The following is a 19800-nucleotide window of genomic DNA, read 5'->3' on the forward strand; positions in this document are numbered from 1 at the left end:
CCAAACTCCACACCTGAAAAACAAATAATCCAGTGAAGAAATGGGCAGAAAACATGAATAGACACTTCTCTGAAGAAGACATCCAGATGGCCAACAGGCACATGAAAAGATGCTCAACATTGCTCCTCATCAGGGAAATACAAATCAAAACCATACTCAGATATCACCTCACGCCAGTCAGAGTGTCTAAAGTGAACAAAACAGGAGACTATAGATGCTGGAGAGGATGTGGAGAGATGGGAACCCTCTTGCACTGTTGGTAGGAATGCAAACTGGTGCAGCCACTCTGGAAAACAGTGTGGAGGTTCCTCAAAAAATTAAAAATAGACCTATCCTATGACCCAGCAGTAGCACTGCTAGGAATTTACCCAAGGGATACAGGAGTACTGATGCATAGGGGCACGTGTACCCCAATGTTTATAGCAGCACTCTCAACAATAGCCAAATTATGGAAAGAGCCTAAATGTCCATCAACTGATGAATGGATAAAGAAATTGTGGTTTATATACACAATGGAATACTACGTGGCAATGAGAAAGAATGAAATATGGCCTTTTGTAGCAACATGGATGGAACTGGAGAGTGTGATGCTAAGTGAAATAAGTCATACAGAGAAGGACAGACTCCATATGTTTTCACTCCTATGTGGATCCTGAGAAACTTAACAGAAGACCATGGGGGAGGGGAAGGAAAAAAATGGTTAGAGAGGGAGGGAGACAAAACATAAGAGTCCTAAAAACTGAGAAGAAACTGAGGGTTTATGAGGGGTGGGAGGGAGGGGTGGGTGTGATGGGTATTGAGGGCACCTGTTGGGATGAGCAATGGGTGTTGTATGGAAACCAATTTGACAATAAATTTCATAATAAAAAAAACAAACAAAATGAAGTTCATAAAAATATTTTTAAAGATAAAAAAAAAAGAAAATAATTAATGTATATTCTTACCAAGAACATGATTTTTGTTTTCCTCGTACTTTGGAAACTTTCCACTATCCTCATTATTTCAAGGATCAAATTTGTATTTCCTTCTCTATGTAACAATGAAAAAAAAATTCTTACCATACCTTATGTTATTGTCAATTTAAGAGTCGTATTATATTGTCTCTGATGTCATGGGTCTTATAGTCAAAAACCATCCTTTCCTTTGTCTTTTAACTTTTTGTCTATTCAAAATCACATATTTTAGAGATAAACTTAATAGTTTATTTATTTCTATAAAAATAAAGGATCAGATCAGATTATTTCTGGATGCACCATGACTTCTAAATCCTTAAATGTAAAGACAAACTTCAAATTGCAGCAATCAGTGTATTTACATGGTTTATGGTAATTGGAAATACCCCCTCTATTTCCCTCAGGCTTAATTAGGAAAAACATCAAGAAGTTTAGTGACTTTAATTAGTCAGTTATTCAGCATGTATTTTTTTCATAATTAAACAGTTCTGTAGCTACTACTCTCATCACCACTATAATGAGGAAATAAATTACCTCTTAGAAATTGACCAGATTTAATAAGCAATTTCAATGAAAACTAGATTTATCTTGACTCCAGTAGTCAATGGGTATAACCATCTCATCATTTCAGATTTATGGTATGCAGAGCTTCCCTAAATTGAACATAAATAAACTACTTTAGTTGTAATATAATATTGAATCTAACCTGGTAATATGAGTCTCAGTTTAAGTTTAGTAAAATCTGCTGAATTAGTTAATGTATCACAAGGAAGAATTTTTTATTCAAACAATATTCTGTCACATTTCCAGAAACTTCTGATTATCTATTTTTGTATGACAAAAATGAAGAGGTCATTAGCAATTAACTACTATTCACAGTTTCAAAGAAAAAAAATAGTGGGATACAATCAAATTCAAATATTCAGTGACCTCAAATGAAATTAAAAAACAACCATTAACTATTTTCTAATTGTCTATACTTTTAAAATGAATACCGATAGTTTTAATCACATGATTTGCTCACAATTATTAATGCAAGTAAAATCAGTAAAAATTATCATTCAGGGTTAAAAACAAAAGTGATACTTAATAAAGAGAATAATTCAATCTTTTTACAAGCACTTTACCTATTTATATTAAAGTTACAAAGTTTAATTACAAAGAAAATCAAACAGTAAAATATTTTTCTGACATAGTATGAGTAATATGCATTATAAGTATTACTACAATTGTGAGTTATGTCAAAGTAAAAGATAATTAATTCTTCAGTAATGACATTAAAAAACTTAATGCAATGCGACAGTTCAAAACATACTTACATGTTTTTAGAATTTATGAAATATGTGAAAAGCCAAATAAAGTAATTGGAGGAGTCATTTTAAACACTTAAACATAACAGAATTATCTTGGGAAAATAGAACTCATATACCAAAACAAAAAACAAAAAAAAGGTTAATTTAAGTAGCAGTACTATTGATATTAGAGACATGTATTTACACTTGGACCTCTTTTACTTCAAGAAACAATGAAACAAATCTCTAAAATATGCACCTTCCTTCGAGGCTCAATGTCAATCTTTGAATTTCTATCATTCCTCCATGATTAGACATTAAATGTTCCTCTAATTTTCAACTATTCAAGGATGGAAATCCTGATGACAAAAATAAATAAATAAGATAAATATTTAGAGAGCTGACAGGAAAAGCATCTATGAAATGTTTTTGTGTGTGTGTCAAATGTTATCAACTGAGGCAGCATGGTGTGCAGTGTGGGGGGAGGGGCTGGGTTCATGTGTTTCCAGTTAGGAAAGCAGAGCAAAGCTGTCTACCAGGGCTTGATGAAAACATCAGCACTCTTTCTCTCTCATTCTCTCTCTCTCTCTCTCTCTCTCTCTCTCTCTCTCTCTCTCTCTCTCTCTCCTCTTCTCTGCATTGCCTTATTTTCAAACACAGCCACTCATCATACCAGCCTACCTTTGACACCTTTGACCCCCTGAAATACTTCAGTAGACATTTTGTCGATTCTCATTTTTTCCCCAATCCATGTGTTGTTAGATCTTTAAATAAGATCTGTCTTTAGGATTTTTGTCCTTAAATAATAGATATCAATGTGCTACTCACTTTCCTTGCCTGAAGCTAAGTGACTGCTACCTTGGCCACTGTCAATTTTGGCCATTTCATTAAAAAAAAAAAATGGGATAATCTTCCTCTTCTTCTAAGCTACATCCTAATGATTTACTCTTTTTTTTTTCCAGTTCCATTAGATAATTGACATATAACATTGTAATATTTTAAAATGTATAACATAATGTTTTGACATATGTATATATTGTGAATGATTATCACAATAAGTTTAGTTAACATCAATAAGCTCACATAGTTATTTTTTTATGAACAGAGCTGTTAAGACCTACTGGCTACTTTGAAATACACAGTACAGTACTGCTAACTGTAGTCACCATGCTGCACAAACATCCCCAAAACTTGTTTATCTTATAACTGAAAGTTCGTTCCTTTTGACCCCCTTCACCCATGTCATCAAATACATCAAATCAAATCACTTAAATGTAAAATCTAAAAAAAGGAAATTCATAGACACAGAAAAAAGACTTACTTTTTTCTTACTCTTTATAATGGCTTACTCTTTATAATGGAGCTTTGCAGTAGCCGAGCAAACACCTAAAATTGGTCTGAGTCACATTGCCTATTGTTTTTAGCTCCCTTACCTTTCCTTTATCAACTTGAATTTTAGAAAAAGAATTACACTTTTCAAACCCTCTAAGGTACATGAGCCTCTCTCAAACATCTTGGCTCATGAACTTCAGGCATATTGTCTTTTCTATAAGGGCAGAATCCGTCTCTAATTTCAAATCTGCCAGGGCAATCATTTGTCGCTTTTTTACAGGTTCTTGCTGAATCCCCCTGATATTTTATCTGATATCATCACAGCCATTAGCATTAATAATTAATGATCTAAGCAACAGGAAAGAACAAAATTTTCAAAAGCCACGTACTTTGCTATTGTTTGATTAGGATTTCTGACTTTCTAACTAAGAAAACAAAATCCCCTGCCCTCCTACCCCCAACGCAATGCAAGAGTCACTGCCAACAACCTAGCACCATTATTAATTTATTTACACGATTAAATAATCTATTTTAGGTGACCAAAAATCTAAAAAAAAAATTGTCTTTAAAAAATCAGCAAACACACAGACTCACTCATAAAACTGGGAAGTAGAGTACTTTATAATCTTCAGGTAGAGCTGAACACAAGAGCACAAACCAAATCACCAGGTATTTGTCTCTCTAGTTTTGCCCTCAGGTCTTTTTCCTTCTATGTTATGTTTGTTCTCGAGTGATCTTTTATATGTGGTGTCAAACGAGGTTCCAGTCACTCTATCCCTACAAATTATAACCCTAGGAAAAAGAAAACAAAACACTTCCTTTCTGTCAATTACATAAAAAAAGACCGAGGTATTGCTATAATTGACTAAGTCCATAATGTGCTTATCTATGAAAGAAAAAAAAATGTCCATGAAAGAATGTATCCAGGATAAGCCAAATAAAAAATCCTATAATACTGTAATAGTTAGAAACTCTCTGGAAAATAGTATCACATTTTCAGAGTGTTAGTAACCATAACAACTGCATACAGTGGAGAGTAACAGATGGTGAAAAATCTTAAACACTAAACTATGTAAGAAAAGGTAGAAATGAATCTCATGTGAGATGTAAGACTTGCCTCCATGTGTCTATGTAACTATTACTAGCAATGAGTGGAAGTCTTCGTGTTGTATTTCTCTAGTTTACAGTACCTTGCAAAATATGTAGATGCTCAATAAATTCCTCATAAATTAATGGAAGTGGTTCACCTGTTCTCACAAAGAAATAGATAAAGAACTATTCTGAAGAGATTTTAAATCATCTTAAAATACATTAGACATGTGACTTTTAATTTGACATAAATGGAATATATGATCTATACTTTTCTTTAGATTGGTAGAACACTTAAAAATAAGAGAGATGAACATACATGTGATTATTAGTGTAGTCCATTTCAAAGTTCAATGACAAAAATGAATTGTAAATTTTATGATATTCTGTTGATTTAGTGTACTGTAAAAGTCTCCACCATCCATTATACTTTATTTGCTAACTGCTTTAATATAGCAATTACAAGTCGATTAGAAATGTCCAGGAACAATAATACTTAAAGATCAATTAGGAACCCATGCTGCTAGGAAGATTAAATATTTACTAAAATAACAACAGCCTTGAAACTAATGGTTCAAACTTCATTACTTGAATACATTTTTTGAGCTGCTATTTTCTGCCTCACTTCACTGTAATTGCAAAATGTAAGAGTAGCAGCAAACATTTCAGGCTAAAGTACATAAAAGGCACAAAGCTTTTAGGTCATAATGACACTTTAGATATTGTACACAGAATCACAATCACTTTTTGGTACAAGTTTATAAAGGTCTGATTGAAAAGAAGTCTTGGTAATTATATTATTTAAGGCTAATTATATTTAATGCAATTGATGGAAAATAAAGCTACTAAGTTTATTTCTTATGGGGAAAAAACAAAGTCGAAATGTGTTGAACTACACATTATGTCTTAGTAATTTAAATGGTAACAATAAAGTCACAGTTATGTGAAAATTAAGTCACAAGATTCCAAAGAAGTCGTTTCCAGTCTTTCACCACTGGAAATGCTGCTATAAAAAGTTTTACGTACCAAGTTTGTGCATTTATTGCACAGAATATAAAAAGGCATTAGACAGTTTTTAATAGTGACTTATAGACATTTCATATTTAAATCTCTGAGGGGGAGTTTTGTCCATATACAGCAAAACCATTCGATCAACATTCTCCGAATAAGGGAGCCAAAGATAACCATGTGTATAGTTATACTGGACAACCACTTAAGTGAAATGACTTCAAGAATACCAAGATAGACTCATAGATAAACACACAAATGCATAAGTAAATAAATAAAATAAACATATGGAGAGTTCCAGTTCTGAGCAGATCTTTAGGTAGGGCCAGATCTTTGAAAGAGAATGTAGGCCTATTTGCAATAGTGACGTCTACTGGGAATACTCAGAAGGATTCTAAATAAATTCGGCATTAGGTTTATCTCTTTTCCTGGTCTCTTTTTTCAGGGAGGACAAAGGAACAAAAGTTATTTCAAACTGTCCAACAGAAACTATACATTTGAAGAAAGTTACAATCTTATTAATAATATAACAGGATGAGGGGCACCTGGGTGGCTCATTCGGTTAGACATCTGATTTCGGCTCAGGTCATGATCTCGCAGTCCTTGAGTTCAAGCCCCACGTGGGGCTCTGTGCTGACAGTTCAGGGCCTGGAGCCTGCTTCAGATTCTTTCTCCCTCTCTCTCTGCCCCTCCCCCACTCACATTCTGTCTCCCTCTCAAAAATAAAATTTAAAAAAAGCATAAAAATTTTAAAAAAATAATATAACAGGATGATATATAAAATTGAAATGGTATACAGATTGTAGGATATATTTATTCCACATGGTTAGTTGGAATGCTCTAAATTTATATATATATATATGAATATATATGTGTGCTTACATATATTCTCAATTTAAAAGTATGTTTTTAAATATAGCATTTTTCATAGCAAAACTGATTAAAAGTAATATTCATTCAGAAAATGGCATGCGGTTAGGAATTATATGTGGAATGATAAAGAAGAAAATAATATTTTAGGTCATTTTTTTTCTATGAACCAAACAATAAACAAAAAGAGAAATAACATATGTATCATTAATTCATTCTTGCAATTTTTCTCAAAAGCTATGAACATACAAATAATATAGATACCTATGAAATACGTTTATTTCTATTAGCAAAAGTCATTTAAAGAAATAAATGAAAATAAAAAGAAATAATCCATGAAAAATATTTTTAAAGCCAACCAAGATTCAAGATAGTTGTTGTTTTCTTTCCAAATGCCCTCTCACTGTGTCCTTTGAAATGTAAAATGCCAAATGAGTGATAAATTCCATTTTGTAGAGATTCTTTAAATTTAATGTGTCTATAAACTTTTCTCCCATCTATCTATCCAGTTTTTCAAGGTCAAAAATCTAGAGTCATCCTTTATTCTTTCCTATGTTACCACCCACACCCAAACGATCACTAACTGTATTGAAATTCTCTACCTCATCAGTGTCAACATTAAATTAGACTATTTTCTGATATTTACCTCTCAACCACTCCAACAGCCTCTAATATGAGCCTATGCATTCACTTTTGGAACTCCGATGTATTCTTCAGTAGCAACTGCCAGAATGATCTTGTTAAAATGTAAATTAGAGACAGAGTAGAATTAAATGTGGGCAGAAAATATATAACTATGCTAAATACAGTACAGCAAGTTTTAAACAGTGTGAATGAAGCTTCATAAAAGAAATAGTTGGAAATGCAAAGAGGAAAATGTGTTGCTGCATCTTCACGTCTCAGATACACTGGAGGATTTTTTCTGTTTCTTTTTTCTCTTTGCAAGCCTCTGGATATTAAACCACTCTTGGCAAGGGATGTGAATAGTAGACAAGGAAACAGCTTGAAACTCCTTGGTCCCTCTGTTTTTCCCAAGCAGTTAAATAATTTGAATTTCTACAGTAAAACTGTGTCTAGTATTATTACTCTAGTAGTAGGTCTTAGACTGAATGAGAAAAGTGAGAATGATTAAATTTATGAGTGTTTTGAGACTTTATACTGAATTTTTAGTCTTTACAAAACTTTAAAATACTGCCAAAAATCATCATCATCATCATCATCATCATCATCATCATCATCATCAACGTCATCTTGCTTTCAACCTTCCCATCTCAGTCAACAGTAACACCATATATCCATTTGCTCAGGTCAAAAACTTTGGATTAGTTTTTGATTTATCCCTTTCTCATACCATATACTAAGCCAACTTTTCAAATTATAAACATTATTTATCAACTCCAGCTAACACCCTAGCCCATACCACTATCATGGTCCCTTTCTTTTGACCCACAGAGAGTCACCCACAGATCTATTTGCATTTTTTCCCTTATCCTAGACTTATTTTCTTTATAGAATTTATCATTATTTAGGTTATTTCAGATGTTATCTTAGATATATTAGCTATATTAGAAAATATAAATCACCTTATACTAGTTATTTACTTGTTTCTTGATATTCCTGTCCCCACCAAAATGAGTAGCGACATTCTGGTGAAGTTCTATATCGCTAAATTATAGAACAGTGTGTGCATTAATCTTTCAAAAGTATGATGAATAATATGCATTGGATTATTGCTTGTTAAAACAACAATGAGAGACCACCATACAACTGTTAGAATGGCTAATTTAAAACACTAACAAGTCAGTGTTGATGTGGAGCAACAGGAACTCTCCTTAACTGCTGGTGGGAATGCAAATGGCACAACCAATATGGATGACAGTTTGGTTGTTTCTTACAAAACTAAATATATTCTTACCATATGATCAAGCAATTGTGATCCCTAGTACTTAATCAAAGGAGGTGAAAACTTATGTCTACACAAAACCCTGCACATGGATGTTTATAGAATCTTTATTCAAAACTTGCAAGCAATCACTATGCCCTTCAATAGGTGAACAGATAACCTGTGGTACATCCATCCATACAAAGGGGTATTATTCAGTGATAAAAAAGAAATGAGCTTTTAAGCCATGAAAAGTAATGGAGGAAACTCAAGTGCATATTGCTAAGTGAAAGAAGCCAACTGGATAAGACTCACACTTATGTGATTCCAACTCTATGGAATGATTCCAACTCTACGATATTCTGGAAAAGGCAAAATTATGGAAACAGTAAAAAGATCACCAGTTGTGGGAACAGAGAAAGGACAGAGAAAAGAAAAGGAGAGGAATGAATAGATGGAACAAAAGAGACTTTCAGGGTAATGACACTATTCTGTATCGTATTGAAATACTGGATACATGCTATTATATATTTGTCAAAACCCTTAGAACATACAACAGAAACAGTGTACCCTAATGTAACCTATAGACTTGGGTTAAAATAATGTCAATATTGGCTTATCAACTGTAACGAGCATATAACACTAATGCAAGCGACAATTAATAGGGAAAACTATGTGTGGGCAGAGGAGGTGCATGAGAACTCTGTACTTACCACTCACTTTTCTTTCTAAAACTGAAACTTCTCTATGAAAGAAAACCTTAATTTTAAAACTTAAACCTTATTAAGGAAAGATAAAAAATGTAAAGAACATATTAATTAATGACCCACAACAACAATGAAAATATCCACATTGAAAAAGAGAATACTAAGTGAGCAATTCAAAATGTAAGATAAAAAATAAAACTTAAAAAATGACAGATTATTAAAATTGTTTTGTTTCTCATGTCACAATCCATGTTTCTTCATATTCAAAATATAATAATTCTAGATATGAGGCATTTCATATTTGTAGTCTGAAGCTATATCCATGAGTATTAGTAGTATGTTTATAATGCTAAGTGGAATTTACAAATACACATAACTTGAAAAGCAGGAGAAACTAATTAAAGAGAAAAAAATTTATTCTGTTTACTCACAAATCTGAGTTCATCTGTGAAATTAGTAAAATAAATTCTACTTTCAAAGTGTATGTAATTTTATTGTATAAAATACTTTGGCATGAATATCAGAAGGGTTTTGGTATAAATTAATTATTAATATCATGATTGATTTAAATGTTGAGAGCCAAGACTATGTCTATCCATATCTATATCTATATCTATATCTATATCTATATCTATATCTATATCTATAAGTATCAGAACATGACACTTTTTGTTCAAGACCCATTAAACATACCTTATTTCAAAGTAAATTCTACATTCACACAAATGACCCACAAAGCCCTACATAACCCTGCCTCATATAGGGCTTCTGTTTTGTTCTTTCATGCCTTCCCCTCCAGGCACTATTGCCTCTTACCAATGTTTGAACATATCAATCAGACTTTAGTCACAGGACCTCTGAACCTGTTCTTTCTTCTTCCTGGAATGATATTCCCCAGATAATTTCTTGACATTGTTTCACTTCTTCAAATTCACAAAGGCATTTTCAGACTACCATTTTCACCCAGACCACCATAATCATCCTAAGCAATTCTTATCCCAAAGATCTTTTTGGACCACTCTACAGAAAATGCCAACTTCTTAGGCCATTATTCTTTTCCCATTATTTTGTTTTATTTCTGCCCATCACTTATACAATTAAGTTACTTAACTGAATGTAAAAGTGAATATCCCAAATATTAGTTTCTATAAATGTCTATATTTCCCACAAGAATATTAAGTTCCACAAAGGGCAGAGATGTGATTTTAATTCACTGATAACTCTCTCTCTCTCTCTCTCTCATTATCTCTCCACACACACACACACACACACACACACACACACACACACATGCACAACAGACATGTGTTACAACATTGCCATTAATTAAAAATATTATATAAAGTTATGCAATATATTCAATTTAAGATGTTTTTGTAAGTTTATAAGAATAATATACTATCAGAATTTTCTCAAATTATTATCTAGTCATCTTTGCCATAGAGGTTGCACTGTATGTATCACATATAATTATTAGAAAGTATCTAATCAATGTATTACTATTATATTGTGATGAAATGAAAAATGGCTAGTGAGAGATAAAGAAATTTGGGTTTAAATTATGTTCTTGACTTTATTGAGTATATAGCAAATTAGTTTAGCTTTCTGATTCTCAGATTATTTAAAATTAACTGTATAAAACTGTAATAACATTACAATATCATTCTCATATGTAAATTTCTCTTAAATTATGCCTTTGAAATATATTTTAAGATATACAACAGGATCTGATTAGTTGAAGACTTGTTTTTGAGAGACAGAGAGCACACGGGGGAGGAGAAGAGGGAGAGCGAGAATCTTAAGGAGGCTCCACACCCAGCACAAGCCAAATGCAGGGCTCGATCTCACAACTGTGACATCATGACCTGAGCAGAAATAGTTGGAGGCTTAACTGACTGAGCCACCTAGGCACCCCTATAGACTTTTGATAAACATTGACAATTGTCCAAAGAACATGTAACAATTTAGAACTAGGATATTATAAAGGTAGCCATTTCTCCACACTATTATTTGCTATAATTTTAAATATTTATATAGTAAAAGTAAGATGTCAGTTTGTAATTTTATTTTTCAGATAATTTATCTCTGTAACTTTTATATGATTTCTCTCTGGGTATAGTCTTTTCTTTTTTTCTTTAAATTTTTTTTTAATGTTTATTATTTATTTTTGAGAGAGTGAGTGAGACAGACAGACAGAACATGAGCAGGGGAGGGGCAGAGAGAGAACACACAGAATCTGAAGCAGGCTCCAGGCTCTGGGCTGTCAGCACAGAGCCCGACACAGGGCTCGAACTCACCAACCATGAGATTGTGACATGAGCTGAAGTTGCTTAACTGACTGAGCCACCCAGGCACCCCAGGTATATTCTTTTCTAAATTTCTTTAAATGTTTTTTTAATTTATTTTTGAAGGAGAGAGAGAGAGAGACAGAGCATGAGTGGGGTAGGAGCAGAGAGAGAGGGGGACACAGAATCCAAAGCAGGCTCCAGGCTGTATGCTGTCAGCACAGATCCCGACACGGGGCTTGAACTCAGGAACCACGAGATCATGACCTGAGCCGAAGTCAGATGTTCAACTGACTGAGCCACCCAGGCGCCCCCCAGGTATATTCTTTTCTAAATTCAATCTAAACCTCATACACTTATCCCTTAACTGTTCAAAGAGGTTAATAAGATTTCTATTTATATATTGACATTAACACTTTGTTCTGTCCGTTATTTTATAAATGCTGATTCAGAGTTTACTGTATATTGTTTAATTTTGCTTATGATGTTTTATGAAAAGAAGACTAAAAACTTTTTATCAATCTTCTCTATTATGGTATGCTCAGAGTTTATAGAGCATGGAAATAATCTAGATCTGGGAAACAGTATTGATTCTTGCCCATAAAATGTTTTATTTACTTTTTTAGGAAGAAATTATTGATGTTTCTTTAAGTTCTTACAGTGATTCTCCAACTATTTATTAAAAGCAATAGTAGTAATTAATATTATTCCAAAGAAATGAATTTTAGGTTAAATGATAAATCTATAAAAAGCAAAAGTTTAAAAAAGCCTGTATTAGGGGCACCTGGCTGGCTCAGTCAGTTGAGTGTCTGACTTCTGCTCAGGTCATGATCTCATGGTCTGTGAGTTCGAGCCCCACGTCGGGCTCTGTGCTGACAGCTCAGAGTCTGGAGCCTGCTTCAGATTCTGTCTCCCTCTCTCTCTGACCCTCCCCTGTTCATGCTCTGTCTCTCTCTGTCTCAAAAATAAACATTAAAAAAAAATAAAAAATAAAAAAGCCTGTATTAGATTATAACCATCTGTATAATGCTGTGTGGAAATATAGTTTACCTGAACTGTCTTTACTTTGAACAATATTAAATTATTTCCCTCCATCTCTATATTTATATATGTTAGACATCAATACATCTACTAGATGTATTACTTTATGTAGCTAATAAAGACATGTATATTATATAATGTATAAGGTGAATATAGGTATGTAATGATGTTACATATTATATATTTATTATATACCTATAAATATATCTACTAGATGTGAATATAATATAATGTATAATATGGATATAAATATGTATGTCATATTATATGTAGGGAGAGGGTGTATAAATGACTGAATATTGATGCTATAAAAAACACAGAATTAGATATTTTCACTCAAGTATATAACTGAATGAAAATGTAATTATCTAATAAATTCAGTTCACATGAATCAGATCTGAATTATCTGATCTGAATTTATATTAAAGATTTGAATTCTTATTATCTGTGAAGCTGAATATTCTTATATCCCAGCATGATATTCCAGGTTGAGAATTATTTTAACTCCAAGCTTATGCATGTATGGTTTAAAGGTCAATTAATCCATCATGAGCTTTTGCTTGATTTTACATGAAGTTTTTTCATTCAAATTAGAGTATAGTAGACTATCTCAAAACTCTCAGAACAAGCTTCTTGGATTATTCACAAACTCATATTTGTGATAAAATATGATTTTGTCATAGAAGTACAGACTTAAATTAAGTTGTCTACTAAGTAAAAGAAGTGTTTATTTGTGTGAGTCTGTTTACAAGCTAATTTACATGTGTTTTGACTGAGGCATTTCTTGATTGTGCGAATTATTCTATATTGTTCTCATGATTTTTATTCAGTGTTAGAGCTGTCTTCTGTTGTAAAACACGTTGTTATGTTTTATGGAATTAATTAACCATTTATACTTAGTAAGGGTTTGAAAAGCTTGTAAGTATGGAAGGTTACTTGATATGGTTTCCATCCTTGTGGAAAATATTACAAAGAGAATGATAATATGCAGTCAGTTTTTGGTCACTGTAGATCAATAAATTTTAGAGCAAATGAAAAAGAAGAGAATGGTGATGTTTGCCTAAGGCATTACAATATTAATCATGTTAATATAGTCATTCCAAGTTAAAGAGGGGAACCTAGCATTCTAATTTATAGATAAACCCACATTTCTAAAGTTAAACTTACAGTAGACAAAGAGGAAGTTGATATAGAAGAACAAAGATGGCATTTTTTGTGACATGAAATAAAATCTCCCATTTTAAATATGTATTTAACTATCAAGCTTTTCAAGGGAAGACAGGTCTGAAAGTCTTTCCCAGCCACAGTTCTCTTCTCACCCTATCTCCATGCCAAATAGATTCTGAGGCATTCTTAAGTTAATATAGTACTATATTTTTCGATGTCAGAGATAAAAGACAAGTAACAGTAAAGGCATAATAAAAATAATGACATAAGTTTAAGTAATAGTGGTTAACATTTTTAATTTTTTTTGTTATTTTTCAGTGTAAGGAACTGTACATGAATTATCTAATTTAATTCTCACAACAGCCTATGGTGCTCCTCTATAAGCTATTTAATATATCAGAAAACTTAAATAGCTTGGAAAACTTAAGCAGCTTACCACAAGTAACATTTTCATAGTGCATTAGTGTGCTGGGATTTAAACACAGTTTAGGAAGGTTGGAAATGTCGAGTCATATAATTTTATGTTCAAGAGAAATAATTGATGAATGATGGTCTGCTGGCTGGCTACCTCCTGTTTTTCTGAAGTTTTATGGGTTTAAAAATTGGTGTAAAGGAAACTTCATTCTCACAGAGTGGCCACAGTGTGCAGCCTCAGCAATGAGGAGTTGACTGAGCAGAATACACAACCAGCTGTGTGATGAACACACATACTGAGGGTTCCTCTTCTGGCTATGTTCCCTCTTAGAGAGGCTTGTGCACTGGGTCATGCCAGGGGATTGGGGTGCTCTGGGTTTCCAACCTGACGCTTCTCATGCCCTCAGAAGAGGAGATACCCTAATCCCCTGGGGCTGCCCTGCCTAGGCCTTGTCTGTCCTGGTCCTTTGGTCAATGCCACACAGTTTTTGTAGCCTCCCCCATTCTCTCTTTCAGTAGTGGTCTGGGTTTTAAAGTATAAAATTTAACAGTCTCTTGGTGAAAAATATTTTAATAAATACATGTTTATCTCATCAAAAAAAGGAAGTATTAAAAAACAAAACAAAACAGAAACAAAAAAACTAAATTAAACCGACCAAACATTCAACTGAGTTTCCTAAAAGGGCTTCATTAGCAGTAGAACTACCCTGACCTAGAGTCAGTCAGGTTTCTCTAATGTCTCACTGACAAATATAAGCCTTAAGAGAATCAAGTTCACTTGCCAGCAAATTACTTGCCTTCCAAAATAAAATTCAACACTCTATAATGAAAGACAATAAAACTTCAACCTTCAACAGCAATTCTATCTACAATAACCAACATAAAACGTTTATATATATGTGTGTGTATGTGTGTGTGTGTGTGTGTGTGTGTGTGTATACACGCACATATATACATATATATGTACGTGTATATATGTGTGAAGCTTAATTATATGACCCAGCAGCAGGAAAATAATAATAGTCAACAGAAATAGATCCAGATATGGCATGGATTTCAGCACTGGCAGATGCAAACATTAAAAGCATTATTACAAATATGTTCAAAGATGTAATGTAAAAGATTAGGGGCAGGAAATTGTAGCCCACAAACTGGCCACCTAATTTTACAAATAAAGTTGCAAAAGGTAACAGCTAAACCTCATCACTTACATACTGTTTAGTGATGCAACTGTCAAACAACAGCAAAGCTGAAGAATTGTGATGTACGCTATATGGCTACAAGCAAAAGTACTTAGTTTTAGGATCTTTAACAAAATGTTATTTGGCTCTTGGAAAACAGATGAATATAGTGAGTGAAAAGAAAAATTTTCAGTATAGAAATAAACACAAAGGAATGAAATGCATAAGAAGAAGCAAATATGTTATAAATGTAAAACCTGTTTTTCTCATTTTTGAATTTCTTAAAAACATAGTTGAATATTTAAACAAAAATAGTAAAATTATTCTGTGAAGTTTGTTTTCCTATTATCAAGTTGGCCAGATTAAACTCTTTTAAAAATAGACTCCTTTCTTCTTTGGATATATATCTATTATTCCCCATTGGGGATTTATTTAACTCCTACATACAGAATAGCGAGGAATTAACTAATAATTCATTGTGTATTTGCCACAAAACACCTATATTATGGGATGAATAATATGGTAAGTAAAATAAAGGTCAACAGCAGTAAAGATAACAGACTAGCATTCACAAACATATAATTCTCATAAGACTTCTATCTTATATGTAAAAATGGCATAAAGTTAGCTCATAGAATTCTTTTTATTTATTTTTATTTATTTATTTTGAGAGAAAGAGAGAGAGAGTACATGCGCCCAAGTTGGGGAGGGGCAGAGAGGGAGAGAGAGAGAATCCACGCCATCAGCACAGAGCCCGATGTGGGATTTGAACCCACAAAGCACAAGATCATGACCTGAGCTGAAACTGAGAGTCAGAAGCTTAACCAACTGAGCCACCCAGGTGCCCCAGCTCATGGAATTCTATAGCAAAGCAAGAATGTATATGTAAAGTCTTATAAAAACATCCTAAAGAATATTTTTAAAAATATAATTAAAAAATAATTAACACACAAAAAAGGCAGCAATAAAGAAAGAAAGAAAATACAGGGCAAATACAAAAGAAAAAAAAACAGTATCAAAGACTTAGGCCTATTCATATATTAATTTTTGGGAGTTTTTCTTTTAGGAGCTTAAGTGTGGCATTCTTTATGTGTATCTGGCTTAATATGTGAGTTGATTTCTACCACCCACTTTGGAAATTTCTTCATCAGTATCTCTACAATGACCGATTGTATCCTATTATAACTCTTCTCTTGTGCAACAATATTTATATTTTTGTTAGTCTTTTCACTCTGTTCTATGTATCTCATATGATCTCTTCTGTATTTTACACATTGTCTCTCTATTATTCAGTCTGAGTATTTCTCAATCTATTTTTCAGTTCATTATCTCTTATTTGCCATTAAATCTATCACACTCATAGTTTATTTGATGTTTTTAAAATTCTTATTTGCTTCATCTTTATAATGTCTGCCAATATTTTCCTTGTTCTTACATCCTTAGATTTATTTATCATAGTTAATTTGAAGTCCGTGTTTAAAAATCCCTTTAAAATATCTCTGGTCACTTTATATTTTGAATTTTTCTTTTTAAAAAAGTTCTGTGTTCTGATAAAATTGTTTTTCTGTTTTTTTTTTTTACACTGACTTGTAGACATATGTATATATGAGATTTTTGCTGTCATTGTCCTTCAGGGAATATTTATGGTTCCTTGGGGCAGGCTGCTATTCTCTGCCTACAAGCAATCCCGTATCACTTTTCCCACATGGAGACTATGATCACGTGAAACCAGGCTTTAGCCTTTTGTGACTGAGTGATCTATTTATGCTTCACCTTTCATTCCAATGTGGATCTTTCAGATTCTCAATCAATAGCTTGGGAAATTTACAGTCTTCATTTCAAGTGGGCTCTCAAACTCCCATGAAACTGCAAAATCTTTGCTCAGCTCTTCAGCCTACTGCCACCGGTTTCCCTTTCTGAATCAGCAATCATTTCAAAAGAAAAAGAGGCCCCAAACACCCATGTCATAACTTTGTACTTTCCTCCAATCTAAGATTACAACCCCCCAAATTTTCACTGTCTTTGTAGCTTCCCATTGTCGTCATACAGAATATTTTCATATTTTGTCAGATTTTTAAAAGGAAAAGTTAATCATAACTTCATGTGATTTTTAGAATGACCTTCCCTTTCGTCTTGCCTTCTTAGTTTGTTAAGGTTTCTTAATGAATGGCCAGAGGGTATTAGTTTTCATATACTGTGATCTTTGATTTTTAAACTGTTAAGCTTTACTTTAAAAAGTAAAAGAAGGGGCGCCTGGGTGGCGCAGTCGGTTAAGCGTCCGACTTCAGCCAGGTCACGATCTTGCGGTCCGTGAGTCCGTGAGTTCGAGCCCCGCGTCAGGCTCTGGGCTGATGGCTCGGAGCCTGGAGCCTGTTTCCGATTCTGTGTCTCCCTCTCTCTCTGCCCCTCCCCCGCTCATGCTGTGTCTCTCTCTGTCCCAAAAATAAATAAAAAAACGTTGAAAAAAAAAATTAAAAAAAAAAAAAAAAAAAAAAAAAAAGTAAAAGAAAAAAAGTAGGTCGTCAGAGCTAAAGATGAGAATGGGTATTCAGAGTGTATTTAAAAAGTGTCTAATAGACTGGAATACCTAATAATGCAAATATACATTCAAAGACTATAATATAATAACAAGGCTGAACTGAAATTAAAGGACATGTTCTCCAGAATTTGAAGGGAAAAAATCATGGAAAAATCAATAACTTTAACATTAGCATTCATTCAATGGGAAGTGATTCATAACTAATTCATTTCACCATCTCATCTATATTTCACTGATGTGAACAAATAGAAATGTATGGTTTGTAATAAATAAGTTATGGATATGCTTTATGTTTAATATATGTAACCTTGATTTAATACAGTTTCTCAGAGATCCAATAATGCTGACTTATATGATTTATAACTTTTTCTAACATTTTGTGTTCAAAAGGTAATTCGGCTAACTCTCAATTTCTCAGTATAACCCAGAGATTATTCATTTATTAATAAATTTTGTGAAATTCCTTCACCAGGGTAGTTGACACAGATTGTTTCCAGATAGAACATATTCCTCATTAATCCCTTCACAGCAAAATATCTCTTTTTTACCTATATTTCTGTCCAAATATCTAAATAAGTAAAGCAATACACCCTTAAAACCAATAACAGATGGTATAAACTTCCTGGACAATAAAACCACAATTGTAGATTTTTTAAGTACATAGTTTCTTACTGTCCTATTAAAATTTTTCTAGTATATACAGAATTAAGAGAACAGGAGAGAGGAGCAAATTCAGAATGAGAGAGTGAAACAGAAAGAAGGAAAGAAACAGAAAGAGACAGAGAAAATATTCTGATGAAAAAAGTGAAGATTTAAAGTTGGTTTAAGTTGACCTAAGTTGATTAAATGTTAAATGTCAATTTGGTTATGTTTTTAAGTGGCATATTTTGTGCTTTTGTTTTTTTTAATTTTTATATGCAATGATTTGTTTTTGTTCATTTTTTTAAAAGTGAGCTCTATGCTCAATGTGGGACTCAATCTCAAAACCCTGAGATCAAGAGTCTCATGCTCTACCGACTGAGCCAACTAGGCACACTTGTTCTATTTTCTTTATAGAAAATAAAGGTAGCATAGGTGTATGCTTTGGGATCCTGGTGGGAAGAAGGAAGTACTGATGTTTTGTGCTGCTTTTAGGTGAACTGATGGGATGAATGAGTGATAGAATACTATCTCAGTCCATTTGGGCTGTTAGAACAAAAATATCAAACACTGGGTAGCTTAAACAAAAAACTCTTATATCTTACAATTCTGAAGGTTACAAGTCCAAGATCAAGTTGCAGACAGATTCATGTCTGGGAAGGGTCTGCTTTCTGGTTCATAAGTGGCCTTCTTCTCATGGTGTCTTCACATGGTAGAAGGTACAAGGGAGTTCTCTGGGGTCTTTTATAAGAGTACTAATCCATTTATGAGGATTCTGCCCTCATGATCTGATCACCTCCCAAGGTCCCTACCTCCAAATATCATCACACTGGGGATTAGGTTTCAACATATGAATTTTAGGGGACCACAGTCTTTATAATTCTGCCCTGGCTCCCCAAAACTCATGTCCTTGTCACATGCAAAATAAGTCCATTCCATCTCAATAACACCAAAAGTTTTAACTCATCCCAGCATCAACTCAAAAGTCTAAAGTATAAAATCTCATCAAAATCAGATACAGGTGAGACTGTGTATATAATTCATCCTGAGGCAAATTGCTATCCAGATGTGAACCTTGTAAAGCCAAACAAATTACAAGCTTCCAAAATATAATGGTGGGACATACGTAAGATAAACATTTCCATTCCAAGAGGGAGTAAAAAAATTGAAGAAAGAGGTAACAGGTTCTAAGTAAGTCTCAAACCTAATGCTGAAAAATAACAATAAACCTTAAAACTCAAGAATGATAACCTTTGGCTAACTGCTCAGTCTTCATAGTCTCCTGGGGTGGCAATGTCACTCCCTGGGCTCAGGGGGAGAGCCCTGTAGTGGCTCTCTACCTGGGTCCTACCAGTCTGACTGGTGGCTCCATCCTTTAAAATCCAGGTAAAGGTAGACATG

General features: G+C 33.3%; 1 pseudogene; it reads right to left on the reverse strand.

The window, feature by feature from the left end:
* Positions 1 to 19800, reverse strand: part of LOC122211548 — a 95606-nt pseudogene that overhangs the window by 74958 nt on the left and 848 nt on the right.

Source organism: Panthera leo, chromosome F3 (genome assembly GCF_018350215.1).
Source record: "Panthera leo isolate Ple1 chromosome F3, P.leo_Ple1_pat1.1, whole genome shotgun sequence".
In the NCBI taxonomy this organism is placed as follows: Eukaryota; Metazoa; Chordata; class Mammalia; order Carnivora; family Felidae; genus Panthera; species Panthera leo.